General features: G+C 43.7%; 1 protein-coding gene across 1 annotated transcript in view; it reads right to left on the reverse strand.

Moving 5' to 3' along the window:
• KCNH5 (potassium voltage-gated channel subfamily H member 5) overlaps positions 1-18,920 on the reverse strand; it is a 155,835-nt gene that overhangs the window by 14,600 nt on the left and 122,315 nt on the right. The gene's annotated exons all lie outside the window — the stretch shown is intronic.

The raw sequence follows: 18,920 nt of genomic DNA on the forward strand, positions 1-18,920 counted from the left end.
GTTACTTGTATGATTTTTATTTAGGTTCACCCAGTTTTCTTGAATGTGGGACTGAGGCAGGATAGGGAAAATCTGGTTCTCTGGTTAACAATTCTAAAGTGAAAAGCAGCATGTGATTAAATGTAAATATGGACTGCATTCTTACTTCTGTGGTAAGAAAAGGAAAAAAAAGTCCCTGTAATACACAAACAAAACCCCGTGACAGTCAGCTGTAGTTTTGAAAGATCCATTTGAGTATCCATATTTCAGTATCTATTTACTTTCAAGTCTCATATCTTCAGAAGTCAGCAGAGCAGTGCCACGATGGCTACAGATCCTTCCCCGCATGAATCTGGGATGAGCTGGACTTCAAAGCTTCATTAGAGCGCTTTCAAATGCAGTGAATAATATCCTTGCATGCTGCTGATAGATGCAGCTGCTTATAATAATTTGGTTAACATGTTTATTAGAAGGCTAGTTAAAAAAAAAAATAAAGAAAACTGAGGGAGAAACATAGAAGCTACTTTCATCTGACGACTCTGACCTAGATGCACGGACACCTAACCTCTTTTGGAGGCTCCCCTTCATTAGTGGTTGCCCTCATGGAGCTTCTCTCTCTTTCTCTAAGATAAGCCACTGGGGACAGCAAATAAATGCAAGAGAAGTTGCCCTTGATTCAAAATTGAGTAATTACACTTAATTGAAGCCACGCTCTCTAAATGCAGATTTGGAAGGTGGGTTGTGTGTGATGTTTGTGCTTCTCTTTCCCTGAAGGGCAGCGCAGTACCTCTGGCAGAAGATGCAATAGTGAAAGCAACCAGCTGCAAGGGTGTGTCCCCAAGTTGTGTCTCAGGGGAGAAGGCTGGTTCCTCCACTCGTGTCCCTCTTTGCCTGTGCTACTCTGCCTTGTGCTTTGTCAGGTCAGAGGGGCTGGGTCCCTGAAAAAAACCTGCAGTGGGAAAAAATCCTGTACCCAATGTCTTACAAGGGCATGTAGTGACAGGACAAGGGGGAATGGCTTTAAAATGAAAGACAGTAGGTTTAGTTTGGATGTTAGGAAGAAATTATTAACTGTGAGGGTGGTGAGGCCCTGGAACAGGTTGCCTAGTGAAGTTGTGGATGCCCCATCCCTGGAAGTGTTCAAGGCCACGCTGGATGGAGCTCTGAGCAACCTGTTCTAGTGGAAGATATCCCTGCCCATGTCGAGGGGCTGGAACCAAATGGTCTTTAAGGTCCCTCCCAATCCAAACCGTTCTATGTTTCTATGATTCCCCTGCTTTCTGGCCACGAGCCTATTTCACAGCTTGAGCACCCTCCTCTCCCACAGCTAGTCTGTGCCTGGCAGTTGGCGGCTGGAGGCAGCCGGGGATGCTGGAAGGCAGGCAGCTGCCTGCAGCCCAGCAGGGGCTGGCAGCGTTCCCCTGTCCAGTGCAGCACTGGATGTGCCACCGGGAAAGGCACAAGGTAACTTTGACAACTTCTGTCCTGCTGAATGTTTATGAAGACCAGAATGACAACAACAAAGACCACAGCACCAGTTTTTGATTCCTCTCCAAAAGCTGGCACTTCACCGTAAACTACCTTCACCTCCCTTTTTTCCCCAGACCAATCTTTCTTTTCTCCCTCTTCTAGTCGCAGTTCAAAACTTCCCAGGCAGAGGTTATCTCCCTGCACAGAATATAATTACCCATGACTGCTGCTGTGCCTTCTGCAGAAGAAAAACCAAGACTGCATGAATTTCACAACACCTGTACCTCATACTCCTGAAGTGGGTCCTAATGAAAGCCAGGAAATGCCTCCAGGGTTTTTTTGCCCCAGAGCCACTTGGCCAGATGACCACTTGGAGGAGTTGAGCCCAGTGCCACGAGGGTCTGAGCCTGAGTGCTGCCATGACTCAGCACAGAGCTAATGCTTTGGAGAAAACCAAACGTGTTCCTGCTGCAGGGATGGGCAGCCAAGGTGACAAACACCATCACCGCTAAGCAAGCGAGACCAAGGGCCCACTAAACCCTCACAGCTGGGGGCTTTATGCCCCCTTTATGAGCATGCAGTGGAGTAGACACACACCCAAAGTCCTGCTGTCACCTCCTCAGGAGATGTTCCTTCAGCTTCTTGCAGGACACAGGCTGGAGCCTGGCAGAGCTCTCCAATAAATTATTTCCTCTTTCTCCTCTTGGGGCAGGGAGTGCTACACCTTGGAATGACTATGGGCAGCTCCTTTGAAGGAGCAAGCCTGCTGCACTCTGAATTACCTCAGAAAATACCCAGGGACTCAGAAATTTGGGGGTTAGCTGAAACTCAAGAATTCAGGACTGATCTACTTTCGTAGAGCCCTATTTCCAATGGAGCAAATACTGATGCACAGCCCTGGGCCCACTCCCCCCTTGGCCTTCTCATGTAGGCTGTATGTATTTATGGCTGTTTGATGTCTTCTTTTTCTAACCAGGCCCTCATATCCCAGCTGACACTGTGAGATGATGGCCCTTTGGATGGAGACTGGGGTCTTGGTCCTCACTCACCCACTGAACTACTCTGCCATCGTGAGGAAATCATTTCATCCCATGGAGACCTTCCCCTCTTCAGGACATCCATCCACAACCAAGGAAGCTGTACACCTAGCACAGCAAGGATCTAGTTTTGGTCAGGAGTACTTGATATCAGTATAATATGTACAAATAAAAGAAAGATTTTCTTATACAGACAAAGAACTGAGGAAAGAAAAAAAAGGAGATGTGAATTCTAGCACTAAAAGAGCAATAGTTATTTTTCATTACCAATTTCTTCCATATTAGGAGTTTTTTCATGTGGTTGGATTTTATCCACTTCCACAAATGTTTAAACTAAGCCAGAATAGTTAAAATGTGTTTACATTTACAAATGTTTACATGGAGACAATTCTATTAATGTCCAATAACTATTACCAGATATTTTTCTTCATAAATTAGAACAGAAAAATACCTCATGCAATCTGACATTCCTTAGCAAATTGGGAGAGGCTTATTTTGAAACCTTAAATTTGTCTCTGACCCTTTTCAGAGAGGTTACACATAGGCCTGTCCAAATGTATGTCCCAGGAATAGACACAAACTTCAAACAATTAATCAGAAGAAACTGAATTAACTGTGTGTATAGCACACCTCAGGGAGTAAAGAGCCGCACTCCTGTCTCGCACCAAGTTCTAAATCCATTAATGTGACAGAGATTAAGTGTAGGACTTCATTCTTTATGGATGGGACTGTGAAAGACTGTTCCATGTAACACAAATCCTGTCCCATGGGATGGTTTTTCCTGCTTTTAATGTATTTATTTTGGGAAGGAGGGACAACAGAGGTGACATTAATTATTGACCTTGCAAAGAGAAAGCAGCAGTTAACTGATAGCCAGCCATGGGGACTGAAATATTTGGGTTATCTATGAGTCAGGCACAGAGGAGACAACAGCAACTTGAGATTCTCCATTTGAGTTGAACCCCAACCTCCTTTCCCTTCCCTCCACACCAAGAGGTAACTCGTCGTTACTGTGAACTCAATCCTTAGCAAAGTCAGACCTTACCACAGGTACTGGCAATGGATATGTTACTGCTGGCTCTGTGAGGTGTCAGCTTGTATAACTGGACCCAAAACCAAGTGCAGATGAGGACAGCAGCAACGACAAGTCAGGGAGTCAGCTCAAGGCTGAGACACCCACAGGTTCTCCCATCTACCGCTGAATTAATCAGTAAAGCTGTGGCCTTTCCAGATACTTTGAAATTCATCCCTTGTCTGCTGTCTTTTTTTGTACCAGCATGGCAAAAATCATTCCTCCTTGACCTTGCTCCATACACAAAGATCCCTTAATAAGTGACTCCAATGAAGGTACATGAATGGATTAAAGAACTGGTAAAAGTCTTGAAGAATTACAGTAAGTTTCTAAAAAGTAGGAAGTATTTGACCAGAGAGCATCCTTTCCTGTCCCTGAACATCCCATGCTGTTGTTAGTGGCATTCAATATGTGCCTGCTCCTCAACACGAAATCCAGATAAACAGAGAGTGATGTAGCAAAAGGGCACACAGTTGTCATGGTGATGGAGGCAGCAGGTGTGCATGGACTGAGAGAGAGGAAAAGCCACACGAACCCATCAATACAAAGATTTCCACAGTGACTAATATACTCTGAGTGCCCAAGCTGTGGCATCCTACAAATCTGGCTGATGGGCAAGGGATGCTGGAGTCCTGCAGCAAGGGGGGACCCTGTCCTGGGAGAATGGGTTTGACTCAGATAATTTCTGCAGTGTCAAAAACTGTAATAGAAAGGAAACACAGCACTTCAGGCCTCACAGCTACATCCATTCAGTGACCCACAGGTCACATTCATTAAAGCACAGGCCAGGCTGATGTTGATGCTGGTCACCTCTGAAAAGTTTGTTCCAGAGATAACTATCTTGTCTATATTAATGTCTTATAGAAGCCTCATCTCCCTGGCATCTGGTTACTCACAACCCAATGTGTTTGTCCAGATCCCTGTATTTTTGTTCCTAGTTAATACAGAAACATCTGAGAAGGCATCTGAGATGATGAAATAGAATCACAGAATCATTAAGGTTGGAACCAAGATCAAGTCTGAACCAGGTTAACAAATTTGAAGAAATACAGGGCTCTTTGTAACCTGGAGAATGCCAGTGACCCATCTGACAGCACAGATCCACAGCTGTACTGGAAAACACTGCAGATGGAGCAAGTGGGACAAGCAGACAAAGCAAGTTGGAACTTTCCAGGCCAGGTCTAGTGATGGAGGAAGCATCTTAGGGAAATGTACCCTTCCTTGGACCACACTGCAGAGCTGGCAGCTCCTGGTTTGCTTGGAGTTGGCTGAGACCCACCAAGCAGCTGCTTCATCAGCTTTCAGATCCCACCAGAAGTATTTGGACTGGTCCAACTCCTCCAGGAATGTTTAATTCCCATAAAAAAAGGTCAGTGTCCTCATAAGATGTGTTGGTTTGGGCACTCTTTTATATAGGCTTTTTCTTTCGGAAATAGGAGAGTTGCCTTCTGTTGCCTCCTTGGCCTGAAATGATTCAAGACAAGTCCTTCACACAAGCTTAGCTGAAGCTGGCAAATGGATTTTAAAGTTTTGAATGGTATAACCAATATCCAATACTGCAATCACATATATCTCATTTTCTTCAGAAATAATGCTACGAGGCTACACAACATAAATTTTTGTAAAGACATTTGCAAAAAATACTATTAATTTTCACATCTTGGGAGTGCATCGCAGAAAAGTAATTTATATTTTTGTCATGCTCATGTGGGAAGTGGGTTTGCGTCAGACCCAGGATTTAGACACACGATACCCCAACACGTGTGGTGCTCAGACAAGTGTGCTATTTTCCTGCTCCTGAGAACAAACCACAAAATACACCCAATTTCCAGAGCACAGACACTCACAACAGGGCTCACCTACAAAGCCTGTGTCTGCATCTGAACTCACTCTCCAGGAGCCCTGCACAGTGGAGGGAGAATAAAAAAAGCACTTGGAAGTTGTGAGTCATTTCACCTGCAGCTAGATGTTAAACCAGGTCAGACAAGCTGTACCCTGAGATGCCCGTTTGTCTCCTGTGTCTACACAGGGAGCTCTGTGCCTGTCACCTGTGTGCAGACATCCTCCACGGATGGTGAGTATGAAGGATTCAAATCCCTACCTCTGGCACTGCAAATGTCAGGGTTTGGTGCAGACTGTGTAAAAAGCCTCTGCAAAGTTTTTCTCTGTATATGTATGTGTGTGATATACCCTTCATCTGATGCTATTTTTGGGCCCCCCCCCTCCCCCCAGTATGCTGGGGTATTGCCAATTCCCGGCTGGGATGCAGCCTCAGAGACCAGCCAGTCCTTCCAGACAAACATTATTATTTTAAAAGTTGCAGAGGGAAGACAAGCCACGACTGCCTGGGAGACCATGCCAGAATGGTGGCTCCCAGTGGAAGGTTGTGAAAAAAAAACAGATATTTTGCCTGCACAAAACAATCAAATGAACCACCAGCAGTGAAGTGAAAGCCACCCCCTCCCCTTGTTCTCACCACACTTCCCAGGAAAACCTTCCAGATCATCTGAGATGTCTGTGTCTGTTCCTGTTCAACCACTCTTTTGCATTGCAAATCTCATCCAGGACAGATGCTGCTCAGATCACTCCCAACACTAGGTGAGTCTAGGATGCTTCAGTCCTTGAGGACAAGTCCCCTCTAGGAGCCTTCAGTTGTCAAAACAGAGCATATCTGGGACCCCCTTTTTTGATATTCTGAAAACTAGGCCAGTCAAGCCCAATTTCTCATGAGTAACCCTTGGTAAACAGGCTTGATGCAAACCCAAAGTGTTTTTAAAATCTAGGCAGGTCCCACAGAACATGAATCACTATTAATACTTGATGTAAAAATGTTTTTAAATCTTATTTCTCAGATTTTTTTTTTTCTAAAACTTCCACGATGTTAACAAAACTTCCTTTTTATTTACATGAATTAAAATGTGATTTAGAAACGTTAAACTATGAAAGAGTAGACAGAAATGAATGAACAGGAAATGACACTACACAAGCCTTTCTGTTTGCAGCTAGGAAGGAACTGGAGCCCTTGGGACCTGGGGTTTGCAGTTCAGCCTGGTGGAATATCCATAGTCCATCTGTATTTGTCCTACGTCTGAAAGTCCAGCCTGTGAGACTCACACAGAGCAAGAGACCTGAACAACCACTGTTAATGCAAACCTTCCTTTGGGATGGATGCAAGAAGATACTGCCATGCATTGTGCATGAACTCCTTGTGTCTGGATTGGTTCCCTGCCCTGAAAACCCATTTTGCAGGTTTACTGCCCTTCCAAAACAGAGAGGGCAATGGCAGCATTCCACACAAGATGCAATTCCAGCTCTTAACTCCAAGGGACAGTTTGGAGTAATGCCTCCTCCCAGGTCAGGGCAGGGAAAGGAGGTAGGAGCAGACAGCTAGGATGGGAAGAACAAGCCAGCAAGATCAGAAAACACCAGCAAAGGGCCAGCAAGAAGCACTGGCTGTGACCAAACTTCTATTAACAGCTTTTCAGTATGGCTCATGCATGAGAGCAGTCTCTCACCGTGGTGTCCTGCACTGGCAGGAGTCTCTGCAGCTGAGAAGCGTGATCAGAAACCCTCTACAGAGTATGACAGCAAAAAGAAACCTGGTAGAAATGGAAGGGAGCTGGAGTCACGAAAAGTGAGAGCCAACAGAGACTGAAGCCAGGGCACCTATTTCCAACCTCAGCATTTAGGCTGCTTCACCTAATTTAGTTCTGTAAATCTCCATATATGCTTAGCTCACTTCATTAATCTGCACTCCAAGGATTCAGCGTAGATGGCCTCAAATGATGGCTTTATTGTTCTTCTGCTCTGTATGCTCCTCAGATAGCTTTGCTTTGATGTGAAATTCAGCCTCTAAAACAAACTGTTCTAACAACTCTTTTAATTGCTCTCCAGTAAATTCTCCCTAATCCTCCTGTCCCAGGAACTGTTTTGTGTTAAACCGTTGCTCCATCTGTGTGTGAGAAAGGAATCGCTGTCCTTGGCTGTGCACTGAAAATGACTGACTGCTGAGCAATTAGTTAATCTCCAGGATAGGGATGTTTCACTAAACAGTCTTTCATGCTGGATTTTGGAGGAAAAGAAGATTTCTGTAGGTTAGTCTGCTGGCTGCTTGAAAAGAAACAGTAAATAATAGCCTTTCTGCAAATTTCCATTGATCCTGACTTCACAGACACGGTAGCATGCTAAAGCAAAAGCTTGGTACCAAGCACATTTAATTTTGCTTTGGAGAAGCTGTTTTCACACAGATTCTTCCTAAGCAACTTGTAAAAGATGTGAAGATTGCCAATTCAAGTAACAAAGTCGTGTTGCTTCAAGGAAATGAGAATTATTTCCATGATGTTGAAAAAGCCCTTTTAAGGGAAATTGAACGATATTTTATGTGCAAGGAAGGGGTTAGTCCTTTCATCATTGCTTCATAAAGATCTTTGTCCCCCAGGTTGCTCATCCAAAGGAAAATCAGGATGAGTAAAGAGAGAGAGACCCTTCAGAAGAACCCAACAACAGCCAATAACTGACTTCCAGAGCCCAGAAATTCCATCACCTCGCCCTGTGGTTTAGAAATTGGTTACTCTAGGTCAAATTTCAATCTGGTACCATTTCATGTTTGCAATCAATTCACACAGCACCTGAGTACTCTTGCAGAGAGACATCTGTGCACGCTGGCAGCCAATTAGGCTGATCTGCATCCGAGAACAGCCATGAATACTAAGGAGAAAGCAGTTCAGAGTTCGACCCATCCACTTCGTACTTGGTACAGATCTGAAATCATAGTGTTTTCATGTAAAACATGCCCAGATTAAAGAAGAAAAAGAGCAGAAGCAGGCAGAGATCCAAGTCTCATTTGTCACATCCCTGGAGTATCATGGCCAAACACACAGAGCACCAGGCTGGGATTCAAGGGGATGGATTATCCTGCTGGCTTGACCTTTGGCCAAGTGGGAAGTCCTATACAAATCACACCATCTCTTTGTGTCTCCATCTCTCCCAGTGTAAGAGAGGATAATAACACTGCTCTCATTTCTCCAATTAATTGGAAATCCCTGTATCATTGCCAATTATTCACAACCGAGAGACGAGGATCCATGGCTGATAGAAGAGAGAGATCTCTGTTCTGGCCTGTTGCCAAGACTGAGATAGTTCATTAAAAAAATACACATAGGTGTTCTCAGGGTTTCAATTCAAGAACAAGGGCCCAAGGCACTGCCGCCCTAAGATATTTAGTGCAGTCCACAAGGGATGTACAATGCTACAGGAAGTCCTGCCCTCATCCCCTGGGACATCAGGCCTTGATTAAGGGTATCACTGACATCTACTTTGCAAGGAAGGATCAGTCAGATCACTCAGTTTGAGTGATGGACATGAATTCTTCAAATGGTGTGATTACACATTTAACAAAGTATGTGCTGAGCTAAGGAGTGAGATTTCCAAAAGAAATGCCGAAGTCTCTTCCTCTCTTTGCACAATCGTACAGATTTATATCAACCATAAGAGCATTATCTGAGAGCAGCTCAGTCTCCTGAATCACGAGCTCTTCCAGTCACCCAGACCCAAGCAACTCCTGCCCATACATTTGGTGCTTAGAGATGGCCCCTTCTCTTTGTAACCCAGGGGAAAACAACACACGGATCTTCTGTGGCCGCAGCATTAGCTGTTGTATCTGATGTCTGCTGGACTCTCTTTTTTTGCTTGGAAAGGGATGCTGAAGAAGGGCACTATGCACCTTTGGAAGTGGGGAGCTTTGACATGGTTTTTAAATGAGACTCTGGAATTGGAACCTATCACTTTTTTCCCTCGCTATTTTCTGTTTTCTTTGCTTTAACCAAACAGCAGATGCTTTAGCATGTTGCAGAACAGCCAGATTCAGAATTATTTCTCCAATACTATCCAAGTGAGAAAAATGCACCTTCCACACACAAAATTACTTAAATCAATAAACTATAAAGACTATTTTATTTAGGAATTTATGGTGGTTTTCAACAGGGTCTGTTGCTGCTCGGTCTTGTTTAGAGTCAGTCCCTTTCAGAGTGGAGTGTGGCCTCAGAAGAGAGTGAACTGTGACTATGATCCAAAGATACAGTACTTTCTGTGGGGCTCCTGTCACAACTGGGAGCAATAAAACCCAGCCCCCTAATTCCTTCTCAGGACCCTAAAGCCTACACTAAACTCAATAAAAAGACTAAATTGGACTGGGGAGGTGAAAAAATGTGTTGACTAAGAGTCTAATTTGTTTTCTGTATGTAACACAGAGGTGGTTAAACATGGGGAAATTGAGCAGAGAGCAACTTGGGGATGGCTGTTGCAGTATTACTGAGTAGCATCTCATGGGAACCTCTGTTCTCTCTCACTGGTTATGTTTATTCACTTTGGGATTTAAACTCACACCTTCCTTCACTCCGTAAGAGCTCTCCCATGTAAACAAGTCTAAACTGGGTTAGTTATTTGGTGGGTGAGTAAACTACTTGTAGATGTAGGTAAGCTACTTCTGTAGCTTTAGATGGAGAGTATCACATATTCATGCCTCCTTCCCCTTTCTCTCTTCCTCCTTCCAGATGCAATTATTACAGAGAGCAAAGGGCAGGGGAGATATTTCTCCTACTTCTTTGCCTGGCACTGAGGCAGAGAGATGAACAGACTTCTCTTTCTGGACTTTCTTGTCTTCTGTCTTGCAGACGTTTCTTTTCTCTGTATAGAACAGAAATCCTGCAAGAAGGGGAGCTGAGGTACCTACAGAGACTCTCCAGCCCCTGGGAAAGGGGAGCCCTGCAGAAGGCTAAAAACCCAAACTCAAGAGACACAAGATCTTTCACTGGATGTGGAGGAGAATCCCAGCAAATACAGCCTCCACCCACTAAAAGAAGACCATTCCATGACTTTCAGACAACCACACTGGTGTAAATACCTGGTGACATCTACCACCACATGGTGCACTAAGACCATGTTACCACCACCAATCCTGCCAGTGCATCATGTACCCCAGGGCTCCAAGAGCTGAAGCGAGCTTCCCATTGCCTCCTAGCCCCGCTGCAGGGTGCTGGGCTCACTGTGAGACAGTGCCCCTCCAACGGGACAGTTTCCAACTAGATCAGGCAGGCTGGGTCCTTGCAAACTTGTATCAGCCATTGGATCAATATCTGCTGTTGGCACTGGCCTAATGAAATGTCAGTCAGCAGCACTGTCAATTGATCCAGGCTTTGCAGATGAGTTACTGTCTCTGCATTTTACTATAGATGATTAAAAAAAAGGAACTCCACAAAAAAACAGCCTTCACTTTGCCCAGTATCTCCTAAGAGGGATGTGCTTCTGAGCATGGATAGGGAAAGACAGTTCAAAGCCTCCAGATGACAGCAGGGTGGTTTGAGCTTGGGGCAGGCTGCAGAAATAGTGCTCTCTGGGATGGTGAAAAGTGCCAAAAGACTTTACAGGCTGCTCTTCAGCCTGATTTAACTCAGAGTAGAAAATCAATCATCAATAATAATATGCAGCACTGATACACCACTCTCCCTTTCCAGTATTGGAGGAAGTTGGATTTACGTAGCTGCCACTTGTGCCAGATGTCAGCACCAGGGCACAGAGAGGTCAAACAATGCTTGCCCAGGGTCACTGAGCTGCTTAGTGGATGAGCGAGGGGGATGGAACCAAGGTTTCCAGCCCAGAGCCCCTGTAGTAGGAAAATCCATACTGCAAAAAGATTAAACATATAAATATATTTATTAGAAGAAAAGAAATTTATTAATATAATAATTAACTTTCTTTCCACTATTGTCCTTTCTGGCACATAGAGTTCTGGATTTGAAATAACTGGAAGGGCTCAGCTGTAATTGCAGTTAATTGCTGAAATTAAATCCAGAGCAGAACAACTTTACTGCTGTTCAGGTTTGTGTTCTAAGAGGGGTAGGGGTGGAAAGGGGGGGTAGCACAATCTCTGTATTTTTAGTGACAATTTTCAAAAGGTCTTGCTTTTATTCCAATGAAAAATGACAAAAATCTTCAGGTCTGGCTTCTGGCCAGCCCTGCTTGTGACAGACACAGTGTTCCTGCATATCCCCAGCACAAAGCCACACAGAACATTTGCACAGAGGATGTGCAGAATTCATATTTTGTTCTCAGTGTTTTTGCCTCTTATGTGTTTCCGCCTGAAGACTAAACAGTCTCAATAAAAGTCTAAGAGAGTCTCTCCATTTACAAAGTAATACATCAGCAAAAGAATTGCAAATTGTTCCCCAAATGTACTACTCTCTCCTCTCTGCTTTAAGTGGAAATTGAAATTAATTGGATTCATTATGGCTTTCTTTTTTAAGTTAAATATTACTGTACCAGAATATAAAGTGTCTGAAATTTAATCTGAAGTCTTCAGACCTGAAAAAATGTTTTGCAACTGAAAGATTGTTGATTTTTTTTCAGCTATATTCACTGGCCCAACGAAAGGTAACACCCCTTGCTATCAGCCTTGCTTCTGACATTGAGAACATTCTACCTGGCTTTCAGAAACTTTGGGTTTATATGGAATGTGCTATCAGCTACTCTGTTCACTTCATCACTTTCAATTTTGTTAATTTATTGAAAACATTTTATAACAGGAGCTTCAATTAAAACAATGCACTTCCATTGTCACGCAACGTAGAATACCACCAGTTTTGTTTGGAAGTGATGAGTCAGAAACAAAGAAATAGTTTTAAAGGGCAGAATATACGAGCAAAAGACCCAAATGAAAGGGATGATGGGCAGCCTCTGTACCTCAAAGAGCCAAGGCATCACTTTGTTGTATCCATGTTACAAAACAGAGAGGTAAAACATGCTGTGCAGTCACTGCCAGACATTTCTCACCTGAACCAGGTTTATTAACAGACAGTAATTTAGTGGGGAGAGTCACTGATTCCAGATTTAGGCTAACTCAAAAACATGGCAGTATTCCTGAGTGGAGCAGATTTAGACTGGGGCCTGGGCAGTTATTTGCTTGTTCTCTATTTGCTTCTAGATCCTAGTCAAGGACCTGACTTTTTAAATGTTCGTGGGGCAGAAAGTGAGGGCCTGCCTATGCCACACCACAGCGAAGGGCACCAGGACTCCTGTTGTAGCACAACAGTGTCTCCCTGCAGAAAGGCAGGATCCAAGAGGTCCAAGAGGATAGACCAGGCTCTTCTCAGCGCTGCCAAGCAATAGGAAAAGAGGCAATGGGCAGAAATGATGTACAGGGAGTGCCACCTGATTACAAGGAAGAACTTCTTTACTATATGGGTGACTGCACTGGAACATATTGTCCAGAGAGGATGTGGAGTTTCCCTCACTGGAGATATTCCAGAACCATCTGGACAGGATCCCATGCAATGTGTTCCGGGGTGACGCTGCTCGAGCAGGGATGTTGGACCAGATGACCCACTGTGATGCCTTCCAACCTGATCCATTCTGTGATTCTCTAATTAGACTGCATTCAGAACTGCTCTGCCTCTGCGGTTTTCAAGCCCAAAGCTCACCCTGCACCACTGCTCTGTGTTCAGCCAGGTAGCCATGCCAGAATTACCCTGGAGTTATTTCTTTTCCTTCTTGACTCATAAATACAGCCTATTGCTGAAAAGACTGGATCTGTCTGGACCAAAGCCAGGACAGTGCTGCCAGTGCTCAGTCCCCATCTACAGATCTTTTGGATGAAACTCAAGCTCAAATGACCACTGAACATATCCCTGTGCCTACCTTCCCCATGGGATGCCGTGCAAACAATGCCACAGGGATGCTGTGAGGGAGAAAGAGTTGGGGCAGTTCAGCAATTCACATCTCTGCTTCTCAACTCAGAGAAACAGCACAAAATCCACTGGTAGGGTGACCCGACAATTCTTTTAATTTGAAATCAAGACTTGGAAAAAATTAACACCTCTGGAAAGACAGGGTCAGCCCACTGTGTAATAGATGTGAAGTAAGTCAGTTAAACCATTGGGAAATCCAAATTTAACAGGAAAAGAAGACCAAAAGGTTATTTAAACTTTTAATATCTACTCCATTTAACTAGAGAAAACTCTGTGAAATAACCTTGATGAGTATCCCCCGGATTCTTCAAGTGAAACATCTCACCCAGCAAGAGCTAAGCTTTTCCCAATTGGGAGCTCTCAGTTGGCAGTGCATGAGTAAGGAGTGCTGGCTGTTGGAACATACTGTAATTGCCTTTAATATGGTCACAGCCAATGCTTCAATGGGGAGAAGCCCCTCGAGGAGAAAAAAAGACCCAAGATATAAGCATGCAAACATTGAAGAGTATCCAGTCAAAATGAAATATACCATCAAGAGGATGTGTTACTTTCACCTAAAACATCTCCCCTTAGCCAAAGGGAGCTTGGTGTAGAGCTGCCACTAAGGGTGCTTTAGCTCAAGAGACTGAAGGAATCACAGTTTTTCAGAGGCATCTGTAATTGTCAGAAGAGCAGGGGCCTTCTATTTATGGCATAATCAAATTAAACTAATTTTTAGACAGCAAAGACCCCATTTCAGTGATGTTGCTAATGTCTCCTTATACCTGAACCTACACCAGTGAAGATCTTTTCCTTTCTGGGGCAGAAAGTCAACGGAAATCACCCACAGCCAGAAAAGCCTGCAGGAGAGCTATCCACCAGCTAGTGAGCTTTCTACAACAGCATGGAAATACTGCATCAGCCCCGTGAAACTCCAGTGTGCTGTTCCCTGAAGGTCACTTGAGCAGAAATGAAGTTGCTAATGACAGTTGCACCAGAGCCGCCTGCGGACAGAACCACTGGGCTGCCCACATGACAAACACCCCGGGGGGATGAAGTGCTCTCCCTCTCCCCAAAGGGACCGTTGGATGTTTTTTTTCTAACCTCAAGAAGATGTGACTGAGGAACTCAGGAAGTGATGACTCTGCAGAGCATTGTACTTATTTCTGAAGGGTATCCACAAGAGGAAGAGACAGCACAAAAGAGTTCACTAGTGGGGTTATAGGAATGGCATAAACAGATGGTCTGGTGAAGAGCCATTTCCTTCCCACTTACATGCTGACTGCATTAAATCAATCCCTGGGCTTTCATGGCAATATGCTAAGGCTCTGCTGGGAAGGATTTTAACAACCTGACTATATCCTAGTTGTGGGTATCATTCTACTGGGCCTACACATCCAATCTATTCTTGGAGAAAATTCCTTCCATTTTTATCATGTGCTTCTTGATGATCTTTCCTATTATTTGTATCACAGACATCACCTCTTTTCTAGATGTGGGTCTTTGTAAAACTCATCAGCACTATGTTCCTATCCATGTATTTAGGCAATGACACAGGATGCTCCTTAGGGGCTGAGCCTGCTGTTTTTGCAGCCTTAGCTTATCTCATTGCTCCAGACCAAAGCAAATTAGTTTGTAATCCTCAGTATTGTATACTCTGGTAAATCTGGCTTTAAAAGTGATCAGAAATGACGTCCTCATGTAAAACTGGAGTCAATCCCCTCTTCCTGTCTGGGGCTAGTAAGAAAACCCTGTACCTGCATAAAAACCAGGTCTTTGCAATCAATAATACTGATGATTCTGTATCTCCCCATTTGTGACCATGCTGCACCCTATTTACAGACTGTTTGAATGCACTCCCTGTGCACACACAATTAACAAAACACCAGCTGGTACAGGATAAATGCTGCTGCAAGGATGCAGAAAGGCACCAGACGGAAGTACAGATCTCTACCTCTGGCTCTGTTACTTTCCATCTTTGATGCTGTGTCTGTCTCCCAGAGGTCCTTCTGAACTCAGAGACTTTGGCTAAATCATCTCTCTGGTTTTCTCTCGTTTGATTTTTTTCCCTGCTGCCTGAAAAATCCAGCTAACCCTAAGCCTTCCACACAACAGCAGCTCTTCAGTCCCCTTCTCCCAGGAAGACCTTTTCCAGGCGCTCCTAGGAGGCTGACTCTTCTCAGTGGGGTTTGCCAGGGAATGCCTACAGATGTGCTACTGTGTCAGATGCTGGGGCCATGAAGATGCTCAGGGGGCTGGAGCACCTCACCTATGAAGACAGGTGGAGAAAGTTGGGTTTGTTCAGCCTGGAGAACAGAAGGCTCCAGGTAGACCTTGGAGTTTCTTTCAGTGTAAGAGGGAGAGGGAATTCTGCCAGGGGCATGGAGTGACAGCACAAGGGGGAATGGCTTCAAAATGAAAGACAGCAGATTTAGATTAGATATAAGGAAGAAATTCTTTCCTGTGGGGGTGGTGTGGCACTGGAACAAGTTGCCCAGAGAAGCTACGGACGCCCCATTCCTGGAAGTGTTCAAGGCCTCACTAGATGGGGCTTTGAGCAACCTGGCCTACTGGAAGATGTCCCTGCCCATGGCAGGGGTGTTGGAATGATCTTTAAAGTCAAACTGACCCAAACCATTTTGTAATTCTACAATTTCATGGTCCACTCATGGGGCAGGGCTGATCCATGGAGTAAGAGCATCTGTCCCCAAGAAGACTAGCAATGCTAAAGGAGGCTGTTGGGGATTTTGCAAATTCAGTCTCTGTCCCAACAGATTCCTTACCTACCCTATTAGCAGCTATCAGACATGTTGCGATGAATTTGAGCCTGACTGGTCCGAGAGGAAGCTCTTCCTGAGACACATCCCCAGTGGGCCACAAGGCAAACAGTGCTTTGTTCAAAATTTCTGAAAAATGCTTTAAGTTATGGCTGGTGGTTCATGCAGCTCAGTCAGGCATTTGTTTGGTATATTAATGCATGGCTGCACTGAGCTTGTAAATTACTATTCATGTACTTTTGTAGAACATCTTGAGGTTGTTGTCTGAGTCCTTTAATAAATGGGAACAGGGACAATTAATAACACATGAAAAACATGCATGATTCAGTTCATCCATTTACATTTCTACTGTGGCCTTCTTTGGCAGGAGGGCTAATACAGCCTGGGAGCAGGATGGTCATTCATAATTGAACTGCTCTGACCAACAAAGCTGTTACATTTAAAAATGGATTTGCCTTAGACACACGATGGAGATGGAAATTCACTACAATGGCGTTGAGTCAAGCAAGGTAGAATGACTGAAAACAGTGAGGTTAGATGCAGAAATTAATTGCTGAGATGCAGGAATGCTCTGATAAGGTCAGGGACACAGCAAAGGAAAACTGCAAGTCTGTGCACTGAGGGGGAAGCGATGGGCACGACTGGAAAAGCAAAGTTAATCACAATAAAAATGCTACGTTTCATCTGACCAGTTAGAAATATCCTGATTTGGAATGGCTGCTCTTTCCTGCTGTCATCTGCTGGTTGCTTAAGTCCCCATTTTCACATTTTTAAGGGAGTGCAAAGTGTTTTAGGCTCTCAGAAAAAGTCAGAGCTGTTCCTGTGGTAACAGGAGTGTTGTTCATAATAAAAACCAGAAGAAAATGGGCTGCTTCCAAAGGGATATGTACTCACAGAGCACGGAGAGCTTAAGTCCCCCTGCTCTGGAGGTACAGTGACTGATGGAAATACTTAGATAGGAAACATTATACAGAAACTTTTTGGCAGCTGAGACGCCTTTGTGGAGTACTAATAAAAAACCTGAAATTCACCTAAAAGTCAGAGGGGAGGTCCCAAAGTTTAAAAGATCACTGATAGTTTAATTAATGGAGTTAAGAGAATCAGAGGCTTTTATAAATGCTCACACTATGCTCCTTTTTTTAACACTAACTTACATCTGAAAACTATATTGTGGTTCTGTTATCTTTAGGAAGGGACACAAATTAAGGGTAAGGGCTGTGAAAACTGAGAAGAAAAATATGTGGAAAAACATGAATTAATAATATATACTCCTTCCTAAACACATGGAGTATTTTTGCCTGTCAGCAAGTTGCTGAAAAGCGCAATAATAGGGAACTCAGCTCATTTCAGGTGCTTCCCAGAATTTCCCTGTCCCTCCTGACAGCTATGCCCACTTCTGGTATATATTTAATCAGATCTCAAAATTGCTCCTCCAGACTTTCTTTGCATGGGACCTAAAACAAGGCACTAACCACTGCCACTGGCAGACAATTAAAAAAGGCACAGTCAATCAGCTGTCATTAAGTTGGAAGTGACAGGCTTGGTTTTATTTTTAACGAAAACTAGTGGCATTTATGCAAACTTCCACACACAGTTTCTCTTGCACTTTGTTTACAATTTAATCCTTTCCTACATGCACTGTAGAAAGCAGACCCAAAATACCACTCAAAGTAAGGAAATCTAGGATTTGCAGGGCTGTAATGATTATCACATGCTGAACCAGCACATTTGGATATTATTGCATCTGTGAAATGTGTACTGAAAAATAATAGATTAAAGGATTTATACTTGCACAGAAAAGAAAGGCCTTATGCAGAGAGTTAGCATATGAGAAGCTATTCATTTATTTATTTGAGGAGCCTTTCTGTGCAAGTCAAGGCAAAAACCTGCTCAGAGAGGGTAAGGGAAGAATAAATAAAATCTGTGCTATTTCCACAGCAGAATTGTTCTGAAGTTGTTACTGATCATTAGTGGGTGGGTCAAAATGGATCCCATTTTGGGCAGAGCCAGGAAACTTCCACTTGGATGAATGCTAAAGCTCTGCCTGCACCCTGTGAAGCCTATGAGAATCCACTGATATGATCCCAAGGAACAGGCAGAAGTTCTCTTTCCCCAGACACAGTTTTGGGTGCATTGCAACTGGGATTCCCAGTCTTGCAGAACTAAGGTTTAATAGAAACTCATTTTTATATCTGCAAGTCATGTTGTGCTGTGTTACTAAAATGTCTGATGTTCAGTTCCAGGAAGCAATGATGGAATTAAACATTTCATTTTTTTAATATTTCCCCCTTTTTTTTTGCAGTTATCGCATTGAAAAAGTTGAAGAACTACACAGTAATTGGGCTCAGCAAGAAGAAAGGCATTGCTCTGGGCAAATTGCTTGGAGGGGTGTGAGATAACACAACAGATCTCTTTCGCCACTTTCTGTGCAAATCCTGCCTGCCTGATGGTAAAAACTTTCTTAACTGGAAATCAAAAATGAATTGGCAACATTGCTTCCCATTGCACCATGCACATTCCCTCTTCTTCCTTTGCAGCTGGAACAGATTAAAAGCATCAATTTTAATCGATAAGGGGAGGTGAACACAAAATGTTCATTTTTTAATATTTACAAGATTAAAAATAGTAAACCTTTGATTTATTTTTTTATCATCAGTCATGTCCTGTGCAATCAACGCTGCCCTGAACTCATATTAGCAGACAGCCTGCAGAGGGTTTCTGAGTCAGCTAAGGAGAATCTTTTAATTATGACAGATTTCTAAATAGGAAAATTGTATCAATTCACAATAAGCACATTAGCAAATCATCATCAATCTGGATCTTCACTCTAGCACAGCCAGTTCACATTTTTGTTTTTCTACGGATG

Source organism: Corapipo altera, unplaced genomic scaffold, assembly GCF_003945725.1.
Source record: "Corapipo altera isolate COAL_440 unplaced genomic scaffold, ASM394572v1 23, whole genome shotgun sequence".
Classification (NCBI taxonomy): Eukaryota; Metazoa; Chordata; class Aves; order Passeriformes; family Pipridae; genus Corapipo; species Corapipo altera.